Source organism: Adiantum capillus-veneris, chromosome 8, assembly GCF_014529385.1.
Source record: "Adiantum capillus-veneris isolate H3 chromosome 8, ASM1452938v2, whole genome shotgun sequence".
Classification (NCBI taxonomy): domain Eukaryota; kingdom Viridiplantae; phylum Streptophyta; class Polypodiopsida; order Polypodiales; family Pteridaceae; genus Adiantum; species Adiantum capillus-veneris.
In genome coordinates, this window is record NC_140938.1 from 122,818,226 (window position 1) to 122,830,710 (window position 12,485).

The window sequence follows — 12,485 nt, forward strand, 5'->3', positions numbered from 1 at the left end:
GGGATTCTTTATGTGCATCATACGCGGAACCCACTTTTCTATGAAGTCCCCTTGGTCCACTCTTTTCTTTTTGAATCCTTTGGCCAGTCTCTATTCTCTAGCTTGCTTCTGAGCCTTCTCCACTTTGCGAGGTTTGTAGGTTGTCATTGGTCTTTTTCCTTTCCTAGTTGGAGGCTCTTCTTTAGTAGAATATGATTCGTGTAGCTTTCTTTCTTATATGGTGCAAGTTGTAGTATGAGTAGAGCCATACTTTTTTATTTCCTCGTCACTTCCCTCTTCTTGATATTGGATCTAGTGATTTTGAGAGGGAGCATCTGGAAACTCTTGAGCTGCACCATTTGCCTGATATGATATCCTTGTTGGTACCTTTGAAGCTTACATGTAGTTTCTCTTTCTCTGTTTTTTCTTTTTTGGTTAGCAGCTCAAGGATGTACTATGTCACTGGTGTGCTTTTTTGATAAGCCCAGGTGTAAGCTCTAACGATTGTGTGGTTTGGTGTTGTATAGTAGCCAGGTCTTTTTTTATCAATGTGAAAGAATTGCATCAACATGTGAGTGGGTAACTCTGCTTCTCAACACGTCATGTCAATGAATGTCATGCTACTCTCTGTTGGCGGATACGCCGCAACGGACGTCAGCACAGCGAGAACTCGCCTAACAAGATTTTTCAGCAAAGGATGAAGCTCGACCCGTAGGCACGTGGAAGCAAGCATAGGGTGTCAACCTACACTCGACCGACTCTCGACTACTTCCTACAGAGGTCTCTACCCAATGTCTAAGCTACAACCTTCAGGAGTACATACGAGGAGATTTCCTACAACGTTTTCAGGAGCCAAATACCCATCAAACATTCTCAAAACACTACGGAACTTGAAGGAAACCATTAGGAAAAAAATGGACTCTCCATGGGCCTTGTAAGAATCCCTAATATAAAGGAAGCTTGCCAAGATTAAGGGGGACAAAGGCTTTGAATGGGGCTATTTTGGTAGGGTCTCCTCCACATTTGACCCCTAAAAATGTAGGGGGAAGGGGGGGGGGGGGGGGGGGGGTAACCATTTAAAAAGTAGGGAAGGGGGGGGGGGGGGGGGTAAACCATTTGAAAAGTAGGGGGTCTTCTCTCTCTAACTTTTTGGCCAACTTGTAAGTGGCCTCTTAACTCTCCCATGCCACCTAAGCAAATCCGTGGGTCAAAGAGGTAAAAAAAATGACTTTTTTCAAAAACTTTTAAAAAAACTCTATTCCCCCCTAAAAAGTACCCCCAACATATACACATAATAAAAAAAAGATTTTAAAGTTAAATTACTCAAAATTCAACATTTTTTGACTCCCTCCAAAATTTTAGGAAATTCCCCCCAAAATTGAAAACTTTCCCTCATAATCTAAGCTCCTCTCCTACACCCATCCCCCTTGCACCTGCACCTGTTGCTGCACCTACACACCCATCTCTCCATCCTTCAAGCTCCATCTCTCCATCCTACAATGCCTCTTGATGACGTGACCAATGTCCCAGCAAGCTCTTCACGCGGTTGGTCTCCAGGGCTTTTCCTACGCCTACCTCAAGAGTATGTTCCGACAAAGAAAACATGCTTGGGTACATTACCTTTAGCCAACGAACGCCGCGCTCAAGGGGAGAAGAATGTGGATCTCTGGACAGACGGATGCTTGTATCCAAAGGATCCTTCTCTCAATGTTCATCCGTCTTTTGCAAACATTCCATCACTGTTGCAATACGTTGGAAATGGAGAGCAAGGTTTGTTGGGCTATTGCAAGAGACTCAACAAACATGAGATTGTGCAGTCTGAGATCTACTTGCGTCATTGGCAGTTGCTCAATGGGAGTTTCCACAATCTTCAAGATCAGATGCAAACAGCTACTAGTGCGCTTGAGGAGGCAAAGAGCACCATCACAACCAAGGAAAATATAATTAAAAAGCTTGAGTATACTCTTTCACACATGAAGAGTACTGCCATGGGAGGTAGGGTGAGGAAACGAGAGTTGTCCAAAATTCAGACTCTTGCACCACGTGGAGGTGCAAGAAAATGAAGGGTGACAGCTATGAGGTAAGATGTTCTATCCCTCATGTTGTTTAAGTCTAATACGGATCATCATTGTTGTTTTGGGCAATAGGAACTTCGTCCAACAAACGTGCGGCGGCGAGAATGCGGAAGCTAGGGCTACTTTACTTCGTTCTTGTTTCAACAAAGAGGATTTTATTGGGATGCTTGATGCTCTAGAGGCAAAACACTTGAAAGACGCAATCACTAAGAGAGTTCTTAGTGATTTTTCTAATATTGTCACTGATCTAGATGTTCAGGATATTTGTGATGCTGTTGGGGTTAGTACCAAGGGCTATCAAGCAATACATCAAGTGTTAAAAGATGCATTAAGAAGTCGAGGAGTCACGGAAAACCTATTCCCACTTCCTCATAGAGTGCAGATTGCCAAGAAGGTGTCAAATGAAGATGTTGTTCACCGATTAGGGGACTACTTGTATATTGAAGACACGATGCCTCTTCAGCCGCTCCGTAGCAAATCACAAGGAAGGAAGGGCCGCGGGAAGGGACGTGGTGCTGTTTCTAACAGTGTGTTGCGGACCGAAGGGTTTGTTTACACCAAATTCAACAATGTCTTTGTGGACTTGATATGATTGCAGCAGTCCATGGCTGTTTTCTACAATTTGAGTGATGCAGTTCAGTTTAGAGTTTCCTACATGCTCTATTATGTGTCATAACAAGCATTCTGAGGCTTTATGTTGTTGGTAGTTCTTGAAGGCAAGCTTGTGTTTGTGCTGAAGTTGGATGAGTGTGTACTTGTTAAAGGGAGAAAGTTGGAGAGAATGAGCATCACGCTTATGAATGAAGCCCTAGCTTATGCCAAGAAATCTTGCAGTTTGAGTGAAGCGACAAAGCCCTCTTTTAGTGTGCAATCAGAGAAGGATATATGGTGGCTTGGTGCAATTGAAGTTCCGAAAGAGACACATGAAGTCCTTGCATGGATTTTCAGTAGAATCCCATGGGTCACAGAGGTCATTAAAGCTCAAATAAACGGTGAGAAGCTCATGGTTCCAGGACATGGGGAGTTTGATGTTGAATGGCATTTAGGTGGTGATCTAAAGACCCTAAAGTGCATGCTTGGATGCAAACAAGGTGCAAATTCTTTACTTCCCTGTCCATTCTGTACGAAAGGGCACAAGACAAGTCGAGCAACTCAAGTGGAAGGTCAGGATGAAGATAATGATGACCATATAAATAGGGAGTGACAAACTTCGGTTCTTTCATGTGATATGCTGCAGGTTCCCAATAGGGATAGCAAAGATCCTGGGTGGAACCCCATAATTCCTTTCTCCCTCAACAATGTTCACTTTTGTACATTGCATGCGTTTATGCGAATATTTGATAGGATCCTAAAGCATCACATTGATTATGCTTTCACAATGAAGCCCCTTCAATGGTCAAAAGACTCATTGCAAGGGGTGGAGACGCTCCTTAATGAGATTGGATGTCACCGATCAAGGGTGAACATTGTAGCAGAGACTTGTAGGGAGAAGACATATGAGGTGGCACAGAAGGTTTCCATGAATGGAGCCAAGGCACGTCGATTTTTCAAGAAGATGTCAAAGTCTCCAATGAAGGTATCCAAGGCAAGTGTCGATCTAGCAAGTGAGAAGCGGTGGGAGTTGTGGAAAGATTTGTGTTCATGCACGATGGACAAAGATCCCAATGTGGAGGTTGCTAACCAACGCAAGCTAGTATGGTCATCCTTTCAAAAGGTTGTGCAATTCATGAATCTTTCAAGCACCATCGTTGAGCAGCGAGAGGAGTTCAAGAAGGTGCTTTATGAATTCACAAAGGCCGCTAAGGACGGATGGTTTGAAAGCAAGATTACACACTACATGGTTTGTTTTAACGGACTTAATACATATGCAATGTTTGAAAATGCAACTTTTCTATTCTCTTATCTCCTTTTTAGTTGTTTTAGCACATTCTCTATGCGCATGGTGCATACTTCATGGACCGCTATGGTTCGCTTGATATATGGAGTACACAAGGCATGGAGAAGTCCCACTATCGAGCAAAAGGAGTCTACTTCAAGAATACTCGGCATGGTGGTGGTAGTTCACACTCCAACTACCTCCAAGAGATGTTTAACTGGTTTTTTAAGCACACCTTTGGGAGAACTCATACTATTGAGAAAGCAAGAGAATCGATGTTAGCAAAGCAGTTACGCAACACTTCCCGTACTGCAGCATCCGAGAAGTGGAAACGCTCGCGAGCGTCCCTGGGCCATGAAGCTTGGTGTGCAACTAAATATCGAAAAGGCAGCGTTTGGGCGTCACGTCAGCCATCCGCATGGTCCAGGTTTAGTTGTTAAATTCAATTGCTTTATTTGAGTTTCACTCAATTGGCCGCATAGTGTGAAAGGGCCCAAATCTAAAAAAAAACCTATTTAAAGGTTGAAGGGGCTCATTTTGTCATTTTCCCTACTAGGTGCTACCATGGCAAGAACAAAACAAACGGCTAGGATTGCATATCCAGAGGGGCCGGATGGCCAACGACTCAAAGGTACATCAACAGAAGCTGGAACTTCACAAGCTCAAGGTGAAGTCCACACAGAAGAAGCTCGAGCTTCAAATCAGCATGGCCAGTCCTCTACAGCAACAAAAGAGAGACGGAAGCATCGCCTTGTTGTCTATTCATCGGACTCCAAAGATTCTAATGGCAACAGGGAGAATGAGAGCGACCATGGCAAAGAAACAAACAGCCAAAAGCAACCATCAGAAGTCTCTGAAGAGACGCAAACGGATGAAGATGCCCCATGGGTTGGCGTCCAAATACAAACTTATCAGGCTCACATGTCTATTGGGGGTAAGACACTTCCTAAAGGGAGTGGACCTACACCATCACATCCGGTCAATAGTGAAGAGCACGAATCAGATGGAGAGTCGGTGGAATCAGATTATGAGGTGTTGGAAGTGCCTGTGCAGAAAAAAAAGAGAAAGAGCATTGTCTACAAGAAGAGGAAGCAAGCTGCACCGACTCGTGCCAAAAATGCACCTCCACGTCGACCTCAGAAGGTACGAAAGCGCGGCCATGCTTTTGCAGAGATTCGACGTTATCAAAAGAGCACCGAGCTCTTGATTCGGAGGGCCCCTTTTGCAAGGCTATGCAGGGAGGTTTTGCAATTGTACAACACTCAGTTTCGGATGGGCGCCGTGGCCATAGAGGCAGTCCAAGAGGTAGCAGAGCAATATTTAACTGGCATATTCGAGGATTCTAACCTCTGTGCCATCCATGCAAAGCGTGTAACCATTATGCCCAAGGATATGCAGCTTGCTCGCCGTTTGCGCCATGAGGAGTAGCTTGTAATTAGGCATCAACCTTTTTGTATTTACCGAACTCCAAGATTGGGAAGAATTTGAATACAAGCGTCTTTTGATTGTATATCCCACTCTGTGCATTGTATTGGGAAGAATTTGAATATAAGCGTCTTTTATTGTATACCCCACTGCGCATTGTATTGTTTGAATTCTGTACCATGCAATGTAGCACTGGTTCAAGTTTTGTCTACCTTCTATTGTATGTATGTAGCCATTAGCTTGTTATTGTGAAAAATTGCCTACGTTTAGCACCTTGGCTAAGTGGGGCATGCACTTCCTGATGTATCCATGCTATGTGACTCACTATTGCATGGCAAAAACATCTACAAAGTGTTGAAAATGGCTTGGAATGCCCCCAAATTGGCTGCCACAAAGGCGCGCATTTGGGGCTTCCAGAGGCCTATGGATGGACATAATGTGCGCCCTTGTGGCAGCCTTTCCTATCGCTTTCCAGACACTTTCCAGTGGTTTCCAGACAATTTTGACAAGCAATAAGTATGTTTTGTTTGCTTCAATGCTTCAATTAGCATAGATGCTACTGGCAATCATCCCCCCTTAGTCCATGTCAGTCCTATACTCCAAAAAGGGCTTAGATATTGCCACAAAGTTTACTCTTGTGGTTTGTTAATACAACTTTAGGTATCTGGGGCAAGATGGGATTAAGGTTACGTGGTCACTTTGTTTTGTAGCTGGGTATGCTCCTATACTCCAAAAAGGGCTTAGATATTGCCACAGTTTACTCTTGTGGTTTGTTGATACAACTTTAGGTATCTGGGGCAAGATGGGCTTAAGGTTACCTGGGTATCCATGTCTTTCTCTTTTGCAACTGGGTATTAATGTCTTGTCACTCTCTTTTGTACCTGGGTATGCTCTTAGATGTGTCCAATTTCATCTGCCACAAGGACGCGCATTTGCACAGTTCATCAGCTGATGGAAATCCCCAATGCGCGCCCTTGTGGCAGCATATTTTAGGGACTTCCAAGCCCTTTACTAGGCACATACATAACTTTGGAAGCCTAGATATAACAAAGTATGCATTTTTTAAATTTTAATGCCTGCCAGACTCTTTAGTAGTCATAGGAGAAATTATGGTGCTTCTCATACACAATGGAAGCCCAACATATAAGAAATTCAAAACCTTGCAAGAAAGAGAGTCATAGACAACAAAAAGTAGTTTCATTAAAGAAATCAATGCTTTACATGATATCCGGCTTTTGCTTTAGGATCTTTCTAATTACAATTTTCTGGCGCTTGGCCTTTTGGGGTGGCTCCCTGTTAAGTAAAGTGGTTGTGATTTCTTGGGTGTCATTAACCCCTACAGCTTGGTTCATGCCGTCATGGACAATAAGGCACCCGCAAAAGTTCACACCGAAAGTGGATATTGCAAAATCTTTCTTTACAAGCGCTACAAGGTTGGCCGTTTGGGCAAGTGTTGTTAAACACAACGCCTTGGAGAGTGAATAGAGAGCAAAAATGTTGTAGCGACCATTGGGAGAGTAGTCGGCATGGACAAACACCACAACACCAGTGGGAAGTGTGCCAAGGTAGTGAGAAAGTGCCGCTTGAGGTCCGAACGGCGTCCTCCTCCCCGCTGACCGTTGCGCCCAGGCTTCAACCTCCAGAACATCCTGCAGAAAATAGGTTTTCTGAGATATGGCATAGAATTATCATATAACATTAACAAAATCATTTGTAACAATCAAATGTAAGTGAGCATCTATACCTCTTGTCTACGATCCTCCTCATCGGCATCCGGGTGCAAGTAAAGATCCACGCTTGACTTCCCCTTTGGATCAAGCAAAACAGGTGTCGCAGCAAGTGGTGGTGAATCCACTCTTGTGCGTTTAGCCAAACACATGGCTTGCACGGCCACAACTCCTCCTCAGAGACCTTGGCCTGCTCGGCCACTGCCACCTCGGCTTGTGCGATCGCCACTGTGTCCGCCAAAGTATTCCCCATGGGCAGTAGGAGATCATCGTCATGGGAGGTGGTGGTATCAAGATCAAACTTGCCATGGGCATCGAGGATGGCGAAACACTCATCCATGCGAAGCTCAAAGGATTTCTCCAGATCATGCATAAACTCAAACTCCTCCCCACCCACCATAATGGAGGAGAAGCGGGTAATCTCTACCTCAGGGATGGCATCCCGAGTGGTGGTTCCTTCTGGCGGTCCGGAGGATGAACCGACTGATGGAGAGGCCTCCAAGAGGCCTTGAATCCCTACAGGGTAGGTCAAGGCAAGCGTCTTCTCCTCTGCGGATGAGTCAATGGATGCGGGCTTGGGGTCCTTCACATCAGCCAATACCCCGCCGATCTGCAAGTGAGGTAGCACTACGTCAGGGCCTGCTGGGCACTTGTGAAGGAGGAAGATCATTATGGCCTGAACAGAGAAAAAAGTGCTTCCGATCCTTCCCTTATGCATTGATCGCACATCATCAGCTTCAAGCCGCACATATTGTCCGGCGGGTTGTGCTATGGTGGCAAAGCATGCAAGCTGCTGATGAAATGGCCTGTCCCCTTGGTAGATGTGGTGGAGAAGGCCTTCAGGGACCCATTGCCCTGGCCGGTTTGGTAACTCAACAATGAATCTCCCCATGCACGTGGAAATGTATGAAATAATGTGCTCAAGAGATTGAGAGTGGAGGGTCAAGGTGGTTTCCAAATCGGGTTGGGTTGTGAAAAATGCTTGAAGCTCAGGGCGATTTGCATTCCCAACCTCAGTAAGGAATGCATCTAAAGCACTATTAGCAGCCATTTCTTCTCTTTGCGTGATTGGGTATGCTAGGTCTCTCTACAATGCTAGGATGAAAATGGTGAAATGAGGAGGTGGTCCTCCTTATATAGACATATTCCATCTCGAAAAAAATAAAAAATATGCATTTAAAAAATAAATTTACACCACCTTAAAACTCAAGTACAAAATCAAGTACAACACCTTAAAACTTTTCAAAATCTTTAATAAAATATCCAATATATAAACGATTAAAGTTACAAGCCAATTCACTTAGACAAGATGATTTCGTCTGTAGCCCAATCTTTGTAAACAAGCATAGTGGCCTCCATCCGCCTTCCAATCTATACAACCAAAAATGGCCAATCAAAATACAAAAACCCACAAAAAATAAGAAAAGGTAGCTAAGCAAGCACAAAGCAGACCTTGCGTTGTTCTAGTTTGAAACTTGCATTACCGACATCCTCGAATCCCATTATGACAAAGTGTTCCCGAAGATTGGCAAGAGTCCAATGTGGATTCACTGCAACCACCTCCACCTCGTTATTGGGCATGCGGACACGAATTTCAAAGGATTGAATCTCTTCGGCTGTCAGCTGCAAGGGTATCCATTTGCCACGTTTGTGCATCCACCTCTCATAGCTAAACCGTGCATACAAGGTGCACCTTGCTTTCAAATACCGAAGGCAAAGCTGTGTGGGGGACACATTGCACTTATAATAGTCACCATCATGCAAACCGTCAACATAGCCCCAATTGACACCTAGAATGGTGTCCATTGCATCTATGTGAACTTCTTTGCAAACAAACATTGTTGGTGTTTCTACAATCGGCAGAGAGCGGAATACATGCACAAACAAATGAATGGGACAATGCCAACTGAGACCCACCGATCTGGTTGCCTTACCAAACTTTAGGGACCCTTGGAAATCTTGCAGCACCTTGTGCTTGAAAGAAAGCAAAGCCCAATGGTCTGGAGTTGGCCATTCTGCACTCTGCAATGAGGGTGTCTCCACGACTTCTAACCTACCATAGCTTTGGATTGACTTCGACACCACGTACTTGTGGGAGTACATGAAAAGTCGCTGCTCGGTAAGTTTTTTCGATGAAACATTAGGAAACATAAGCTCCCCAATGTGAGCATGCACAACCATGAACGTGCCTGAGAGGCACTCAAGCGGCTGCTCCTCAACTAAGCTGGATGGAAAAACATCTTTACAAATGCCCTTAGTTAAACATAATGATCACATAAACGTAAACATGACATATGCATGGCTAAACCATGAAAACTTACAATGAGGTGCAAATTGAGTTGAAGCTCTCTTGAGGTGGAGCTCAGCTGCACTGTAGACGTGTTGCACGATGGCCACCATTCCGGACTTTGTTTCTTTGAATGCCAATAGCCGGCCCTTCCAATGACGTTCCAATACGCCTAGACACCGTACGCGATGAGGTCCAGCACGTGACGGTTGCATGTAGATCCATGCACCCTTCTTGAATACTTGTGGGATCCATACCCCCTCTGAGTCTTTTGTGTTGTGCAACACAATCTTCTCTATCTGTGGTTTGGGCCGTCTATGCGTGGACATGCTTGGGAAGTTGGGCTTAGGAAGGGATTTGAAAGAGTTGAGTACTGAGGGGAGGGTGAGGTGAGCTGCCTATGGTGGCTTTGACAGTGGAGATAGAGAAAGAGGGGAGGAGTGAGAGGTAGAGAGGATAGTGGAGCTGTGGGCTATGGAGTGTGGGACTGTAGAGGGTTGATGGAGGTGTGAGAGAAGGGGGAGCTATGGAGAGAGAGGAAGAGAGTGGTGGAAAGCTGTTGGCTATGGCTGCCTTGACAGTAGAGAGAGAATGGGAGGAGGGAGAAGCGGGAGAGTGTGGGAGAGAAAAGTAATGAGGGAGAGAGAGAAAAGTGGATTTTGGGGGGAAAAATTGACTTTTTAAAGTTAGTTTATGTTTTGGGGCAGTTTTGGAGGCAAATGAGTCAACTTTGGAACTTTTAAAAATTTTTCAATTTTTAGGGTTTTTAAGCATGCGCGTTTTTTTATTTGGGGGTCGGTTTTTAAGCATGCGCGTTTTTTATTTGGGGGTCCCTCCCTCTTTTATGACACCTCTCTCCTCCTATTTACCCCCCCCCCCCCCCCCCCCCCCCCCCCCCCCCCAGCCTACCTCCCACCTCTCTCTAAGAACCAAGCATTGAAGAGGGAGACAATTAGGCTGCACCCCTACCATTCCTCCCCCTCTAGGTGATATCCCAAGAGCCTTCTCATTGGTTCTCCCTTAAGCCTTCACTAATCAAAAAGGCCCAAGGAGAGTCCATATTTTTCCTAATGCCCTATTAACACCAATAGGTCACTCTCCCTAAGGTCCATCAACCAAAACCCCAACCCTAAAAACCAGGTGCAAAATCACATAGGATGTCTGGTCAAAATTTGCAGGTCATCATTTCCAAAAACTAAAGTGCCTAATATGTAGCTCTACTCAATGTAAATGCATGGATATGCTGAAATGAAAAAACAGACAACATATGCTCACCGAATCACCAGATATAGCTTGTGGGTCGAGCTCGCAAAGCCAGATCGTACACACGCAATGTAGGTGTTGGCGCGTAGCTCTCTTCGGGGGCAACACGCTGCACTTCTCCGCACTCGATTCCGACCAGCGGTGCGCGCGTAGCGTCAAGATAAAACTCTCACTCTCTCTCGTACACAGAGGATTCTCACTCACACAGAAAAAACTTATAAAATGACAAAGGGTTTTCTGCATTAAAGTCAAAAGTGGTATAAATACCTTACAATATCAAACCCTAATGTTCCAATTTAACCATTCACTCAGTCTAAATGTCAAAAATGGGATACAATCTGGAAGCTTCTGCAAGCCCCACTATTTACAAAGGTGAAATGATGGTTTTTCTCAATTAAGAAATAATTACAAAAAAGAATATCCTGCCGGGCAATCATCCTCTGTTGGGTGTGTCGAGCCGCTAACACTCCCCCCCTCCTAGTTCATGTCATCCCCGACATGGCAGTAGAGTTGCTTCTTTAGTGGAGGCTTTCGTGCATCTTCAGAAGAGACTCATACCGCGCATGCTGGGCCAGTAATGTCGGGCCGAATATTTCTGTATTGATGGTGAAGAAACCGGTGTAGAAGGCTTCTTCAAAGGCCTGGAGGTAATACGAGGCAAAAACATGATTCTCAGATAAAGGGCATGTATCACCTCATGAGAAGGCGGAGTAGGCAGATCATATGCACATCTATATGTGTCTTGGAAGAAGAAGATGCTGTCTGTTGCCTGTCTAGGTTTAAAGGTTTCAAAAAACGCCAGAAGGGTTTTACAGATTTTTTTGAGCTTGATGCAAGAGGGGTCATGCGAGCCAGTGAACCATTTAATGGCGCCCATTAGGGTTTTCACCATGTATTGCTCACTCATTCTCTCGCCTGCCTTCAAGCTTGGCAGGTTTGGGTAGTTGAGCCATGTGGGTTGTCTTTTCTGTAGCAACTCTTGTGCTTTCCAAGTCTGCATCCTTGGTAGAGGGCAAAAGCTAAGGTTGTCTCTGACTCTTTTAGGTGCCTCTACCAAATGAACTAAATACTGTGGGTATTTGGTTAGCCATGCCTTTCTCCACTTTGGCTGAGAGTCCACAATCAGCTTAACTCCTTCTGTTTCGAGATATTGCTTTGTATAGTGGCACTATTGGCTCCTCTTTAATCCGTTTGTTTATTGTAGCAGCTTCATACTTGAGAAGAGGATATGGGAGAGAAGGTTGTAGCCATTCATGCCGAATGATATTGGCATCTAACTTCTGAATGGTCATAGACTTAAATACTCTCTGCTCCCACTCCATTGCTTCTTTGGCCATGTCTTTTATCGCCACTTCTATTGCCTTCTGTAGATTTTCTTCTTCTTCTTGTGCCAGATCCTGGGGTTCTTGTGATGGTCCCACAAGGATGTCCTCTTGCATAGTGGTGTCCATTGGATATGACACATTTTCTATGTCAATGCCTTCCATTGTTGCTGGCCCTGTGCTCAAGTTTTGCTCTTCAGTCTACTGTTGGCCTTTCATCTCATCTATTTGATTCTGATATACCTTCTTTTTCTGTTCAGCTTGATCTCCCATGTTCACTAAGAGGTCTTTCAAATCCGCATTGATTTTTTCAGCCTCTTCTAGCTTCCTCTTGGTGTCTTCATTTTCTGTTTGCAATCTCTTTAGTTGCTCGTCCATCTTCGTTTTCAAGGCTTCTAGCTCATCTTTCATGGCCTTGTTCTCATCTTCCAGATGACTCTGCATTACTAGGGAGCCCTCGGCCAGCATCAGTCTTTGTCTCTTCTCTAGTGTCAACTCCTTTTGGAGTTCCTTCATTTGTTCTTCATATAG